Genomic DNA, 16,669 nt, shown 5'->3' on the forward strand with positions numbered 1-16,669 from the left:
GTCAGATTTTCACCCCCTTTTCCAGAACTCACTGGCCACTAACCATGTGGAAGACATTTAGCTTTAGAGGAGTTGCCAGCTCTGGCTCCTCCCGCAGTTTCTTTGTTATGGTACAAATACAGCAAGTTATTATATTTTCTTTTTTTTCCTTTTTCTTTTTTTAAAAAGATTGTTGAGGTTTTGTTTGTTTACTTGATAGTATGTATTTGTTTAGAAAAGGAAAAAGTCTAGAAAAGAAGGAAAGTGCATAGATTCCTTTATAACTTGTAATTTTTTTTAATCTGGCAATTTGAGAAGCTGTCTTTGAAATCCATCATTGCCAAGTAATTTGTAAAAATGACTTGTTCTCTAAGATTGCATGAGAATTTTAGTTCTAAGATGAAACTCCTAATTCACAGCTTCAGTCAGCTGGTTATTTTGTCTACAGCACCATGAACATCTCATTTGACTTACTACTGCCCTCTCAAACACATTGACTTCATTGATCAGTTGTTTTAATATTGTGAAGACACAGTCTTAATGTGCCTTGAAGCTGAAGATTCAGGTGATACTTAATTGTATTTAAAGAAGTAGACTTGGCACTGTCTCAGATAGAAGTGTAAGCATTTGAAAATACTGCAGCCTCTTATTTTTCTTAGTAGTTTGTATTTGCTTATCATGTTTAGGCACTGAACAGAATTGTAACAAAGCAAAAAAGCCAAAACAGCTTGCCATCTGAAATGTAATTCCTCCCCATTTAACATTTCTTTTTCTTTTCTTTCTTTTTTCTTCTTTTTCTTTTTTTTTAGCCGTAAAATGCAACAGAGTGAACAGTTCGTCATCTGATCTCTTATTTCTTAAAAGATATGATTTTTAAAAAGTTCTTAGAATTTTGTCTTCAGATAGGAATTCAAGTCACAGTACATTAAAAACTGGATCTTTTTAATGATCTCATTAGAATGAAAATAACTTTAAAAATAAACTCATTAAAAATGTATATGTAATATTCTGCTTTGGAGTTCATCTTGGTGGTTAGTATTGCTAGAACAATTGTTAAAACTTGATATGATTATGTGTGTGCTATCGACATGACTACATAGTATCTGATATTTATTTTTATTTTGAGAAAAATAAGTCTAAAGTGCAAGAGAAACAGATTCCTTGAAAGGGAACAGAGATGGACTTTTCTTAGAAATTTCATTGCTGATGATCTTTGAGATGTGGTGCCATGTTTCCCTTGAAGGTGCTTAGCACATGTATGGTGAAGAGATCATGGGGAAAGACTGAGCTCTTTATTTTACATTTTTTCATCTAGAACTCCGGTGCTCACAATGTACCTAGGTATCTTTACCATTTAAGTGCAGGAGTAAAGAATATTTCATAAGTAAGTTCACATTTCTGGATTTAGTTTTGACCTTAGTTTTAAATTTTTTCTTTAGGGCTTACCTGGAAATCTTTTTAAATGACACCAAACTGGAACATGAAAAAAAATCATAGTTCAGGAATGACAAATATGTTTCATGTTGTGGGTGAATTTTAACTGACTGGTGGTGAATGCTTTGAGAGGCTGAAGTGAGTCAGGAAGAAAAAAAAGAGCCCTGTGCCCAATTAGCAATGCCTGCCATAGCTGCTGAGGGGAATGTCAATGGAATTGACCTTAATTTCTCCCCCTAGCATAGACACTCCTATAAGTTACTGTAATCCTTCATTTATTCATTATGTGTTCATACATTCAACCAATTTTCTTAAACACTCCTGAATACAAGGCAGCCTGCCAAACATGGTAAGAATATAGAAGTAGAACAGACATGAATTTGCTTTCAAGCTTTCATGGGTGGGAGGCTTAACTGTTCATTAACAAAAATGTGAAATATGGTAGGCAGCAGTTTTAGAGAGACTGTTATATCCAATTCAGAGATACTGAGTTCTAAGCAAGTTCTAATCAAGAAGACAGAAATCAGGCTTATTGTAGAGTTTGTTTGAGTTAACATATTCGCTGGTTGGGTATGCCAGGCATTTGGAGGGAGGCCCATTCCCATCTGACATGGACAGATGATTCCCTTGTCAAACGTATAGCCTATGTATAACGTTTCTGCAAGTAAGTGCTATAAGAAAAATGATATGACCAGCCTAGACTGAGTAGTGAAGCTATACGCTGTTAGAAGAGATGCCAGTCAGGAGTACAATGTAGAGAACTGAGGATAGAGCATAATTTCAGTGTTGAGATATTTACTAACTTCAGAGAATATATTTTTAGGTAGAAATATTTTAATTCTGTTATATCAATATATATGTTGATACACTATATGTATAAAACATCAAATCTAATGAGTACAGTTAAGTGTTAGTTTTAGGATGTCACTGTTTTTTCCTAACTGGAATTCTATAAATTATCTTTGACTCCTTTTTTTCCCCCGAGAGCTAAAATTCATTTAAGCATCATTTCTTATAGATCCTTTTAAAAAGCAAAACATAACTGTAAATTACTTCAGTGTTTCTCATTATCACCTAGTTTAGGTTCTCGTGTTCTGTGATGGACTCTTCATTTTCTATTAGTATTTAAGTGTCAAGTGTTTAGGTGCTTGTGTTATGGACGAATACAAAACCAGCACTTTCTTGCTCTTGGAGCTTATGTTGTAGGGGAATGTTTGAATACAACACAGATTCCCTAATTGAATACTTCTGCCTCAGCTCTTTTGCTTTTCTGATACATTTTGCACACTGTTCCTAAAACAAAACACAACTTCCATTATTTAACTTCTCTGTTCAGAAACTTAAAATCTGAATTTGAAGACCTCCACAGTTTGTCTGTTTATTCTCTTTCTAATCTCATCTTTTATTAACATCTTCCATCTACCTAAAGAATAGTACTTTCTTACTATTATGCATGCCTCTCTAACCATTTGGCATGTTCTCTTTGTTTTTTGACATTATTCTTACTGCTAAGAAACTCAGCCCATATTCCTCTTTTGACTAAATTATATTCCTGGAAGCATTGTAGCTAATGACACAAGGATTGACTTCTGGCACTTGTGAAGAGAGTGTAGCTATTTATACTTTTTATTTAACTAGGGTGCTTATATATAATCTCTCCAACGACACTGTAAGTCAGGTGAAAGTAGAGGACCTTGTCTTAAATATTAACATCTTACAAATATGAGCACAGTTGAGAACCAGGAAAAATAGTGCTTTTGAGCATGTGAAGAGACGCTACAAAGCATCCAAGCTTAGATACTGAACTACTGAGAGAGGCATTCCTCCTATATTTTTCTTAAAACTGAAAACTCTAAAACTCTATTTTTTTTTTGTTAATTGCTAATACATAAATATTATAAGTGAGAAAAGAGTATAGAAGCTTATACAGAGGAAACAGATTTCCCATCTCTCCTCAGAAGTAACTTCTGTTTACAAGATTCTTAAAGGTATTTCCAGAAATAGCTTAGTCCAAATATAGAAGTATTCATTAACCCCTTTACAAATTTTTTCTTTTCTCTTTTGGACACAAGTGGGAGTATACTATACTGACTGTCCTGTACCCTGCCTCTTAGTCATGATTTATTTGGAGATGTGCTTTATCAATATAGCTTTTATTTATAACAGTGCTTAAAATTCCTTAGGATAGGCTTGTAAGAAAACAGAACAGCAAATTCTAGAAGTGGGATGAAGGCAGATATTAGAAATACAAAAAGTAATTACAACTAACTACAAAAGTATAAAGTGGTAGATTTTTAAAAATGTAAAAATAGATTATTTTCAGAGATTCTTTTTTTCCCTCCAGGAGCAATTGGAGTACCCCCCTCCCCCACCGTAGCCCTTAGAAGTCCTAAAGGTATTACTACATGTTAACTAGATGTTTAAAATTTTAAAAATTTAATTATCAAGAAAGATTTCCTGTTTAAAACGTAGGATGAATATTCAACATCTTTTAGCAAAATTCTTGTCTAAAATGGTAGAAACCTGGAGAGGCAATGCAGGATATTAGGATGAACACATATTTTGAAATCAGACCAACTTGGTCTTGAAATCCCCACTTTAACACTTAATATAAAATCTTAGCCAAGTGACTTAAGTTTCTTAGCTTCAATTTCCTTATGGGTAAAATGAGAATAATAATAACCATCTCATAGGACCTGTGAAGAACAAATGAAAAAGTATTTTATGTTTTCCACAGTACCTGGCACACTACAGGTGCTCAGTAAACATAATATACCCCCAGACTTTTTGCCTATCCAGAATGATTAATTTCCTAAGAGCTCTGGATGCTGAGATCTTACTGTATCTTTTATAAAACTTATAATGCCTTGTATATACTAGGTATTCCAAACTTATGCACGAATTTAGTTTGTTCTGTAACTCTTAAATGTCTGGTTTGGTTTTCTACATACTCTTCAACAAAATTTCAAGTCTCTAGAAGTACAAAGATACATACATGACCACATGTACCATGTGAAGTTGCCAAACTCAGCCAAGTATCAGAATCACAACTAGTGATGTGCCTTTGACAACTGGTTTATGGGGTAGGGGAGCTCTGATTTGTAGCATTGGCCGATTCCTGTGGTGTAAATATTTCTACCCCGGCTGATTTCTAGTTACCAGTGTTACCTGGCTTGTAAACTAACTGAAGGTTTAATAGTCAGTTCTTACAAGTCAGTGGAGTGGTTCTCATATACTGGATTTTCAGTCCTCTGGACCTCTGCATCAAACTGTGATGTAAAAGCAGTTTGGGAAACTCGGATCTTAAAAAGCATTCAAGGATCTGCCACCAGCTCATTTTTTTTTTTTTACTTTGCCTCAGTTTCCAAGTTTTCTCATTGGTATAGTAAAGCAATGGGAATAGATCAATTTGCTAAATAAACCTTTTTGTTATGAACTTACAATTCTGCATAGGTGTCTCAGGCTGTGGTGGCCAAGGGGCCCAGGCTTTTTGCTTCTCGTCCTGTAAGATCAGTATGAATTTCTTTTAAAAAAAAGTCTCCACTGGCTAAAAACAAATATGTTTGAGAACCACCATTACTGAAATAGCTGTTCCAAAGCCCGTGTCTGTAATTGCAGCACAGGCCCTGATATAGTGACAGGTAATGGGTTTACTCACTGTTTATATATCTATTACTAACAATATAGGGCTTAGGAAAATGCAAAAGGAAACATAATGCATTTCAGGGTTATTTTTGTCAGAGGTAGACATAATAGAAACCATTTTTGGTACTTCACATTTTATTTAAATAAGACTTTTCACTTACGTGTGAATGAATTCTCCATATATGCCAGGTTAATGAGGAGTGACTTATAGCCAGGGGCTGCAAACTCAAATGGCTATAGTGGCCAGGCAAGTAATGGAATTGAGGAAAACAGGTGGGGTCTAATATAAAGGGGAATAAGAAAGACTGTGCCCATCCGAGAGTGCATGCTAAAAAAAGTAGCTTCTGTTCCGCTGCAGCGGATTGTCGTCATGCAGAGACAGATTTCTGTTGTCATATCTTTAGTTCTCTGACACTCCACCCTTTGCCTTTCCCCACCCTTTCCCTAGCAGCTGGAAATCCATAGTTTAATTTAGAATTTCTTGATTTTTTTTTACATGTTGATCATGAGTTAAGCGCACATGTACACTCATACACACTTACTTATGGAACCAAGCAAAACAAATTTGGCCTGCGGGCTTCCAGTTTGCAATATCTTTTTGCTCACATATACATATGTAGCAACTAATATTTATTGAGTGCTTCTGTGCTAGGTAATCAGCTAAACCTTTTGTACTAATCAAAATATTTAATCTTCAGAACAATCTGGTGAACTAGTATTATTTCCTTTCAATAGATAAGGAATTTTGGCACTTGGAGAGGTTAAGTAACTTGCTGAGGTCACATAATTAGTAAAAGTTTCCCCCAGGTATTCAAACCTAAATAATTGACTGTAGAACTTTGGTGCTTAACCACTGGGCAAAACTGACTCCTACATGTTGGTATAAGCACACACACAAAACACACATAACCAAACATAAAGGGTAGGTTGAGATTATTGTCTAATAATATTAGTTCATTTGTGTGCAATGATTCCGTTTCTGTGTATATGTGCTTGATGTGATAAAGCACTGGAATACTATCTGCTTTCACACTTTATAAGACTTTAATAAAGCTCACTAAGGCTGATGTAAAAAATTCATAGGGCGTTTATATTTCTCTTTGTCACAAACTAGACATCCTGAGCTGTGGGGCCAACATTGTCTCTGTTTAAGGGCAAAAGTTCCCTCTCTTCTCGTTGCCATATTTAAACCCCACCCATGGAAATGCTCCAAGTCCTGAGTGATGATCACTTCCTCTGGGCAAGGGTATGAAGAATAAAAGTAAATCTAGCAGGAGGAGTGAATCCCAAAAGACAGAGATAAGTACTTGAGGTCAGAGACTGCATCTTTTATAGTTCGTCTACATACCAAACTCATTAATATGAATAATCATCTTAGCTGCAGTTTGTAGTAGCAAAAGTAATACAAGAAACTAGTCTTGTCTTAAATGTTTTTTCATCAATGCTCATTTCTAGGATTCAGAGAGATCTCTTTCAGAAAGTGACGTGAACTCACATCTCTCCCATGTTTCTCCTTTATTTCCACTTTTTCCTATGCACATAAAATATTTTTCAACCTTAAAAACTCCAGCGAATAGGGCTAAAACTGTATGACTCTAGGAAGAAAAACAAAAACAGTGTGCAAAAATCTATATATTTATCCATTTAGGTTTTTCTCCTGGGAGATTCTGGAACACCATTAGACAACCTCTTTATGGTTTATTCACTTGGTGTGGAATGGGAGAGAAAAAAAGAGGCAGTCCCTCTGGCAGTATTCTTCTCAATATTATACCATCATGTGAATGGAAAGAACCCGAAACCTTCTTTTCAGAACTGTATCTCAGCCCCTGGCTCCTGGAGAAAACCAGTGTGGTTCAGATGTGGGATAGCAAGAGTGGTTTGCGTTGGCATTGGCCTTGCGGGTGCTTTGGGGCTGGAGCACACTCAGCTGTGGGTTACAGATGCTTGTTCTCCAGTATTAATGTGGCCAACATGTGAAACCATGGCACCCACAATGCTATACAAAGGTCCACGTCTCGGATAGTTTGGGAAATAACTCACAGCTGAAGAAATTCCTTCTCGAAGGTCTAGAATATATTCTTGAACAGTAGGTCCCCCTCCCCCAACTCCCAAAGGGGTAGAACCAGTAAAGAGATGTCCGATGATGTTGAACTAGGCACCAGTGACTGATCATAGGGTGCCTATGGACTTGGGAGCTTTAACTGAAAATAGAAAAAAACAACAACAACACTACTCTAAACCTTATATCCATAAATGCTCAATTACATGCTGTACATGTTGCAGAAAGCTTGTACGCTCATGCCATTGTATAGTTTCTTTGGAAATGTCAAGTACAAACCATTACTGGTGATTGTCTTCTGGCCTGATTCAGGGTGTATTCAAAATGTTTCCACCAATTTTTATTTCCCTAAGCTGTCTCCAAGATTGGTAGGACCAGAGAAATTTGTATAGAAGAGAGGAAATGAGCATGAGATTGGGCGGCACTTTATAAATGCAATAACCAGGACTCTCTTTCAGGACATAGAAATTTTTGTGCCTTCTCACACTTAAGGCCTGTGCTTCCTTTTAATAGTACACTTGAGAGAGCTGGGATATTTCCATCCCCCATTCAGTTAGTGCTCTAGTTTTCTCATTCAGGTACAATTTCCAGTGAAATAGTAGCTTATAAGTATTCAGAAGTTAGTTTATTGACTCTTATTGCACTTCTGAGCACCTAATAAATAATTTATTAGTCTGATGGATATGTGGCTACCTAACTATGGGGCATGAAATATGCACTGTTTTTCTAATACACTGTAGGGAGACCTGTTTATAAAGTATTTAGTATTGGTTTTATAATGCACCGTTGACAACAGGAGACCACGAAGCTCAAAGATCAATCTCATTTTGGCCCACAGTATTAATGCTGTTTTATAAAGCTCTATGACAGGTCACTTAGACAGTGGTCCTCACAGAAAGGACTCAGTTAGGAAGGCAGGCTGTAGTGGCTGCCAGTGAAGCGGATGAATATCTTTGTCCAAGTCCCTGAGGTGACTGGCGGTTGCTGTTGTTGGCCAGGTGATGGAACTCATCATTTCTCTGTTCTCCAGAGGGATTCTGGACTGAGAGTGCCCAGTTTTGCTAATGCAGCTCACTAATTGTACAGAGAGTTGGTGTGACTTTGGACCACAGTTGCAGTTCTGGAGACACGACTCAGGAAGTAAGGAGTGAAAGTTAGCTCTCCTCAGCTTCTTGTTATGTGCGTTAAGGAAGTGACATTCCTTCACATCTCCCATTCTTTCATTCAAATTACCTATGTGACATAGCATAAAGTGTTTTGATTTTTGTTTGCTTTGGGTAATTTCATTAGCTGGGAATAAATTTATAGACATTTAAAAAACTACATAGCACTTAGAATTGGGTGACATCTAAATAAAGGTTAAATAATTTCATTTAAAAATCAGTTCTCGGTGTTTTAATTTGTTTATAAGAACTATATTCTATAGGAATGCCTTAGAAAGGCAGTGATTTACAAGGTGCTGTTGCCTGTTAGGTTATGTGTTTTGGAGCAAGACTTTTTTCAATTTTCCATTAAGGACTTCTTGCTGTTCTAAGTATTCCACTTCCCAAAGTAGGAAATCTGAGCCATACTTTCTTTAACCTAGTCTGCTTGCTTGTAATTTCTCATGATTTTTTAGGTACCAAGGTTGAGTTCTTTTTGCTATTTGTCATGTCTTATTCGTTTCTCCTTATTCAGAGTTTCATTTTGCCATCTTCAATTGTACCAAACCCTTTCTACATTTTAGTAGTAGCCCTTGATTTCATCCTGTCTTTGTCCCTCTTAGCAAGCGATCTCATCTTTTCTAAGAAGATCTTATCTTTTGTGCAGCTATCATTTATTGAGCATTTACTATGTGTTAAGCACTTGGTTAGGCCCTGGATTACCAAAGATGGACAAAATTCTGTTCCTTTCAACAAGTGCACAGTTCATTGGGGAAAATGGGTGGGAAAATGGGTAGTAAGGTGGCTTTTTGCCATGACACTGAATATATGTATTTTTTAACCACAGAACTTTTTAATATCTCTTACCTTGGATTTCTGAGAAAAAAATTTTTTCTTCTCCCTTCAGGGGTACCCTTTTCATTTGTGTTCTTGATCACATTCTCCCCTAGGACGTTTTATATAATTTTCCCTCTGGCTTAGATTTTTAATATCCTTTTCTTTTCTGGCTTCATCCCTTGTAGTGAGAAACAAACCATCAACATGCTAACACAACTTCTCCCAAGCCCTGCTAACTTTTTAGATGACCCTCCTCTTACTTCACTTGCTTGCTTTGCAAAATTGCTCCAAAGGCTCCTCCTTGTCTTTATAATTTGCTTACTTAACTTCTTTAGAATCTGGATTCTATAACTTCTATACCTATCAGTCCACTAAGATATTTCTCTTAGGACACAAATATATAATTATAAAATATTTCAGCCAGAAATAAACATGAGGAGTAGAATAATGAACACCCATTTACCCATGCTTAAGTCCTCCTGAAGCACTGGATTACCATCCTAATTATATTGCTGCCACTGCCATTCCCTCTATCCAGTACCCACCCTCATTCAAGTACTATTCTGATTTGAGTATTTATCATTTCCATTCATTTTGTTTGCTCTTACTATATTTACTACTACCTACTATTAGAAGTGGCTTTACTATAATCTAAATGTAGCATTGTTTTTTAGAACAGTTAAAACTCTAACCACTCTACCTCTGTGAACTTTTGACTTCTCTTGTCATGCAAAACATTGGACAGTTACGATGCTCCTGTTAATACTGTTCCTCCTGTCTTCTCCCTTAGTAACTGTATGGAGATCCCCCAAGATGCTAACCTAAGCCACCATCTTTTTACCTCCTCTGTCACTTCTCTGCAAATGACTCCCAGATCCGATAACTCCATTGTCAGTCTGTTTTCTGAACGTTTTTAGTTGCCTAGTCATTGGCATGATCTGCTGTTTCCACAGACTGAGCTCTCTATATATTCCCACAAACTAGTTCACACCGTTTCTGTTGATAGTGCTACCATTTTCCCATGCTCAGAATATCAGAGCTTTAGTGTCATCTTTGACTCTTCTCATTTGTCACGCATATCTTATCAGTCATTCTTTTCCCCTGGATTTTATCTCCTCTTAGTATCTTGCTCTTTTTTTCAGCCCTATTGCCTGTAGCCATTTTCCCCCAGATTATTATAATAGCTTCCTAATTGGTGTCTGCTTCTGTCTTTTCCTACTTCAGTCTGTCTGTCTGTCATGCTGTTGCCAGATAACTCTTCTTAGAGTACAGTAATGATCATCCCATGTTGCTCGTGAGAAACTTTCAGCATTTTTGACTGTTGGTGGATAACAGGATAAATGGCAACTTTTTATAGTGGAGTACAGAACCATTCTTATTATAATAGTTCCTATCGACCAGTCAATCCCTTTCATTCATCATTGCTCTATACAGATCCTACCTTAAGTTCTAGTCAAATAGGATCACTTCTCTAGAAATATTATCAGTTCTTCAGTTATAGTGCAAATGCTGCCTCTGCTTAGAAACTTTCTCTTACCACACCGATTGGAAAGAATTTCCTTTTCTAAGTTGTATATGATTCTGTGGCTGTGGCTTTTATTACATTCTGTTTTATTAAGGTTTATATATATATATATAAAAGACCAATTGGGCTTATCTCCAGTAATGGCTACTGTATAGCTGGTAGGTAGGAAAAGAATAAGGATTGTACAAAAGTATTTTATACTGTCTATAACTGAATATATATATATATACCTATATATATATTCTATAGATATATATAGATATATATATATATATAGCTTATCTTCTGTAATAGATTAGTAAATTTGTGAGCAGGGACTATGTCTTAAGTTTCATGTTCCCCCCACCTTCTTACACCTGGCAAGTGGGACTTTGATCAGTATTTCCTAAGAGTGGCTAAAAAAATGTTTAATTTAAAATGTCTCTTTTTATAATAAATGGAAGAAAAGGGAGCTAGAAAACGAGCTGGTCAGGAAAAAAGTGTATCCTTTCTCAATTAGCAAATTATTCAGCAGGGACTATGTCTTAAGTTTCATGTTCCCCCCACCTTCTTACACCTGGCAAGTGGGACTTTGATCAGTATTTCCTAAGAGTGGCTAAAAAAATGTTTAATTTAAAATGTCTCTTTTTATAATAAATGGAAGAAAAGGGAGCTAGAAAACGAGCTGGTCAGGAAAAAAGTGTATCCTTTCTCAATTAGCAAATTATTCAGTTGTTCCCACTTTGTTACTTCCATTCTCTCCAGGCTTTGTTTATTTAATGGTTGGCTACCTTCAGCCTTAGACATTTAATTCTTAAAAAAGGTTTGGATAGGGGTTTGGGTGGTCAGAAGAATATATTATATTTGCAATTGCTTTTTTTTTTTTTAAATCTATCTTGGTGTACTCAGTGCCTTTAAGTAATAGTCTGCAATTTCCTCCCCAGTCTCTCAGTAGGCTCACTCAGTGCCTACCCCAAATTACTCACCCCCAGACAGCCATAATTGTAAATCAGAGGACAGGCTGAGTGAGTCTGGTGAGCATGTTTCAAGACCCTATGTTGTGCGGTTGATACTTCTCAAGTTGAGGTATGTTTTTCTTTTCTATTTAAGCCACTTGGATGCACTCACGCCCTTGCACTGCTAGTTAAGGTATCTTTCCCCTAATTATTTTCTTCCACCCTTTTACTACTTTTACATTAATCCTCATTCTGTGACACTCAGATATTTGCTTGAGTCCTGACAGTTCTTACCTTTGAAGAAACCATTGCCAGCAGTAAACTTATTGACAGTTATTTGCACGATTTTTGACAATGATAAAGTATCTGCCTTCTTCCATCCCTTCCCTCTTCTCTCCCACCCTGTTATTTATTTTTTCCTTTTTCTTTTCTAAATATAGTTCTAATTTATTGTTATCACTGTTTTTAGTAGTAGTGCCATAACAATAGCAGTTGTAAGCTTTTAGAACTGAAGTATAACATGCATACAGAAAAGTGCACCCAAATCATAAGTGTATACAGCTTGATGAGTTTTTACAGTGACCATACACAAAACCACTAAGTAGATGGAGATGCAGAACATTACCTGGACCTCAGAAGCTTTCTTTGTGCCTCTTGAAGCCACTATTCCCCACCAAAAGTCATCACCATTCAGACCTAAGCCACCTGTTAATTCTTTTTATTTTTAACCTGCTGTTAATTTCTGGCATCTTCTAGGATTCTTAATTTTGAAAATACTCTCCATTTAAATTTGCTTTGTTTCAACATTTTTTTCCATTTAAATATGTATATATATAAAATAGTCTGTGATTTTCCAAACATTCTGAAACTTGAAGTGTATGGGTATTTCACTTTTTAAATTTGTTTTTTAGGTTTGTAAGAGTCATATAAGGGGGTGCCATCAATAGAGCTGCCTTTTTCTGTGATAACTCTAAAAGCAGTGTTGGATTTCCTGGGTGTCCGCGAATCTCACTCTTCATTCCTGACAGTAATTTAAACTATTATTATGTCATTTTCACTGTGGCTGCAAACTTCTCGGTCCACAGACTTTAGAAGGAAGTAAATAAAGAAATTAATACTATCTTTATAATCCTTGCAGTTCTTCATGGGCATACAAAAGTAATTCCCCATTTATTCTCCCAGCCTGTTTATTTTATTTATTTTATTTTATTTTATTTTATTCAGTCGCATGAAATTTCCCATAGTCTGTTTTCTCAATTATCAATCAAACACTAATCTGCATATCGTGAAGGCTTTAAATCAGTTTACTCATTTAAGGAAAGAAACACATCACTGGTTCTTTTCTTCTAGAAGATTTTCTCATAAAACACTGACTTTAGGTTTTGGTAGGAAGAAGCCATTGTCACTGGTTGTACCTGAGAGAAGATGAATAAAATCACTTTTTTTAAAACCAAAACAGGGTAGATAAAATGTTTGATCTTTTGGAGGCTCAAGATTCATGCTGACATCAGATGCTTTTGCATCTGCAAATAGCTTGATTCTAAGGATTCATCATTTCCTTAGCATTGTATAAACTACCTCATCTACCACACCCTACCCAAATCTTTTTATTTATTTATTTTTAATTTTCATAGTGTATCAAGGGATTATGGCATTTAGATAAATCCTTGATATGTTTCTCTGAAACTGAGCCCCTGTTTAGGATGTCAGCAGATGCCGTATCACATTGATTGTTCTAGTTGGTTCACAGACAGATGTCAACCAGAGTGGTTTCTTTCTTTTGTTATAGAAAGATGAAGGATGAAGCTTTTAAGTAGTATTTGCTTAGGGATGGGGGGGATGTTTGTGTTGCTGTTTAAAGTGATTTAAACGTGTTTCCTATTCAAACCTTATTTTAGGAGACCTGTTTTCCTCTCTTAGTCTGAGGTCACATAATGATGTTTTAAGTGTACAAGCTTTCTCCCTCAGTGTAGGTGATCAATTTTTCTTGGTACAGCAGTTATTTTTATTATTTTTTGTCATGTGTTCTAATGTGGTATTCCTGTGAGTAAACACCAGAGCATTTAGTACCCACAATGCTTTGGCAAAAAACAAACTAACCCAAAACCGAAGGTATGCTTGCATGCCTTGTTTTACAACTTGGACCATGATCTTGTCCCCTGAAATCTTCAGGCTATTCTAGCTGAGGTTTCTGTATGTTGAAATGCCCCCAGCCCAGGCTGCCAGAGTCATCTGGATAAGGTATAGCTGTAGACATGCAGTATTATGTACAATTTTAATAGAGACTTACTCTCATAGAGAGGGGCTAGTGGTAGGGACTGGCAATCAGAGAGGACAACACACTTTTTCCTTCCCTCATCTGAATCTGTCAAGGTCCTTAATTGCATTTTGAATTAGTTAATCTATGAGCTCTTAACCCACGTTTATGTCCTATGTTTTAGAGAATAAGTGATGGAATAGGTGTCTCCAGAGAGGAAGATTCATCGAATAATACAGGTTCATAGTTCACCTCACTCACACACAAGCAAGCACCAGGTTAGATTCAGTAGTAGGCATACATGTATCAACCTGGATTAAAGGCAGCTGCCTTCAGGTTTGCCTAGATCATCTAATAAATTGAAACATGAATGAGAATTGTTAACTAAGAAAAGTTTTCCAGTTTTCTTAAAATTTAAATACAGGGATCTAACTAGTATAATCTCAAAATTTTCTTTATGATCATTAGACTTTACCGCTTTGGAACCCTTGGCTCTTGAAAGAGGGGTGCTTTATCCCTTACAAGGGTGGGAAGGGAATAAAATTAGGAGCCAGTGGAGAGTGCAAGGATTTAGGTGTAAATGATAGCTGAATCCTAATTGTGAACACGAACACCTTAGAGTGTAGGGATGTGTTAATATCAGAACTCTATCTTAAGAGCTTAAGAGCTTTTTAATGTGTCCCCTTCCTTTCCCCCAAAACATGCAGGCACAGTAGAATAATAGTTCATGTTTTTGAAGGTTTTTTGAGGGGTGGACTTTTCACTGTCCTCCCATAAAATTACATATGTGACTCAAGGGAAAACAGGCAGCTTAGATTATGATATAATTATTTACAAAGGAAAACAAAATCTCAGTTAAAATTATTTTACTTTTTCTTTATTCTCTTCTTTATACTGAGTCATAAACATTTCACCCTTAACTTCACATAGAAAACAAAACTTTATACAATAAAATAGGGATGGCAAGTTTCACACGGGAAAAAGGTTGCTGTCAACTTTTTTCCTCTGGAATATGGAAATTTGGGCAGATTATCTGTTCATAGGATGTTTTCTTTATTAATTCGTTTTCCCTTTTTCACTTAAGATGTCTGTTAACATTTCACACAGCCCAACAGATGTTGCAAAGCAAGTCCCATACTTTGTTCTAAAAAAAAAATGACATTTCCTCAACTGGTTTCCCCCACCTCTGTGACTGGGCCTAGCCTGCTGCTTCTGCATAATTCGCATATATTAAGTTTTATACCTTAAGATGCCATATGAATTTGTAGCTTCAGCATTATTTTTACACAGTAAATTCTAAATTGATTATAAACTAGCTTACGTGTTGCTTTAGTGTTAAAATATTTTTTAAAATCTCTGAGAACGGAAACCTAATTCTACATACAGGATCAGGGAGCAAATTATTATTATTTTTTCTATAAAATAAGTGAATTACAAAAGCTTGATTTGTTTTGGCATTAGGAAGTGCTGATTGTCATGCGATATGGAGCGTCATTTTTATTATTTTGGCAAGAACAGGGACAGTTTTGTCTTGACAAGCCATTAGATGAATACCAGCGTGTGTCACATGAAAAACCACTGATCTTTAACCCAGCTCTGTACTTAACCAAGCCTTGAAAATGAATAGTGAATAAAAGAAGAGCAAAGGCCAGTTTACTGTCATTGCAGATTACAGAATCTGTTAACAGCTGCTGAACTGAACCCAGGGAATTACAGGTATTGTTCTGTGAACCAGAAGTCCTAGAGATGCTTGTTAAACTGTGTATATAAATTATACATTTATTTTATATTTGCTTACGATTTACATTGATGGAAACAGCTAGAAAAAAATGAAAATCCTTGGGTACTTTCTCAATGTACTAAATGCATGCCTTTATCACCAAACCTTAGATTTACATGATTATCTCAGTGAGTTTTCCCTACCCTCAGTTATGAATTTATTTTTAAAAAATGTGTTTTTAAAGAAATTATTAATAAGTATTAAGAAAAAGTATGCAGTATCTCCACTCCACCTAAAACAAAAATAAAACCCACAAACATACATGCAAAACAAAATCCTTTGGTCATTTGTTTCTTCAGGTATTCATTGTGGCTGATATTTGAACCAATATGTGACTTTTTTTTAATGGAGGTAGAAACCCAAACCTATCTCAGTACCCTAATATGAAAATATCAGTAACATTTCAAATAGTAAGTTGTGGGAATTACTGCTTACAGAGCTAACAAGAAAGAACACACTTTCTTACTCTGTTGGTGGAATTGCATTGTGCCTCCCTATAGTCTTGTTATCCCACACTAACTGAAATGCAAATTCTTTGCAACTAATTGGATCTCATTGAGGTTACATGCATAGTATATAGTTATATGCAAAAGGTTTTAAAAAATAGAATTTCTCTGTAATTACAACTTTTAATTGTTATCCAGAACATTGGCATCTATAGTATAGATTTAGGACACACACACACACACACACACACACACACACACACACACTACTTAAAGACATGAGCTATGAAATGATTAGTAAGGTACCAGATCAAAAGTTAGGGGGGAAATATTTATTTACAACAATCTATAAATTGAATTTTATTAAAGTCCGTGAAAATACAGTTTAAATGTTCAACATCATAAGTATTAGAAATCACTTCCAAAAGCTGTAGTTTTTTCTTCAGTTTTTTCAGTCTATTTTAACATTGTAAACTATATAAGTTTCTTAACTTTGTGTAAGTATATTTCTGCTATGTGTTATGAGGTGGAGGTGTTCACATTCCCATTTTGTCGTTAATAACTTGGGTGCCACTTAGACTTGGTGTACTTCTTAATTTCCGTGGTACATCTCTTACTATCAGTAAATGT

General features: G+C 35.7%; 1 protein-coding gene and 1 long non-coding RNA gene across 5 annotated transcripts in view; one reads left to right on the top strand and one right to left on the bottom strand.

The window, feature by feature from the left end:
• BNC2 (basonuclin 2) overlaps nucleotides 1–16,669 on the top strand; it is a 398,693-nt gene that overhangs the window by 101,196 nt on the left and 280,828 nt on the right. The gene's annotated exons all lie outside the window — the stretch shown is intronic.
• Nucleotides 16,387–16,669, bottom strand: part of LOC112485007 — a 6,916-nt gene continuing 6,633 nt past the window's right edge. The window contains exon 3 of the long non-coding RNA XR_003048335.1: nucleotides 16,387–16,669. This exon is cut by the window's right edge and continues 41 nt beyond it. This is a non-coding gene — a long non-coding RNA (uncharacterized LOC112485007).

This window comes from Pteropus alecto, unplaced genomic scaffold (assembly GCF_000325575.1).
Source record: "Pteropus alecto unplaced genomic scaffold, ASM32557v1 scaffold95, whole genome shotgun sequence".
Lineage (NCBI taxonomy): Eukaryota > Metazoa > Chordata > Mammalia > Chiroptera > Pteropodidae > Pteropus > Pteropus alecto.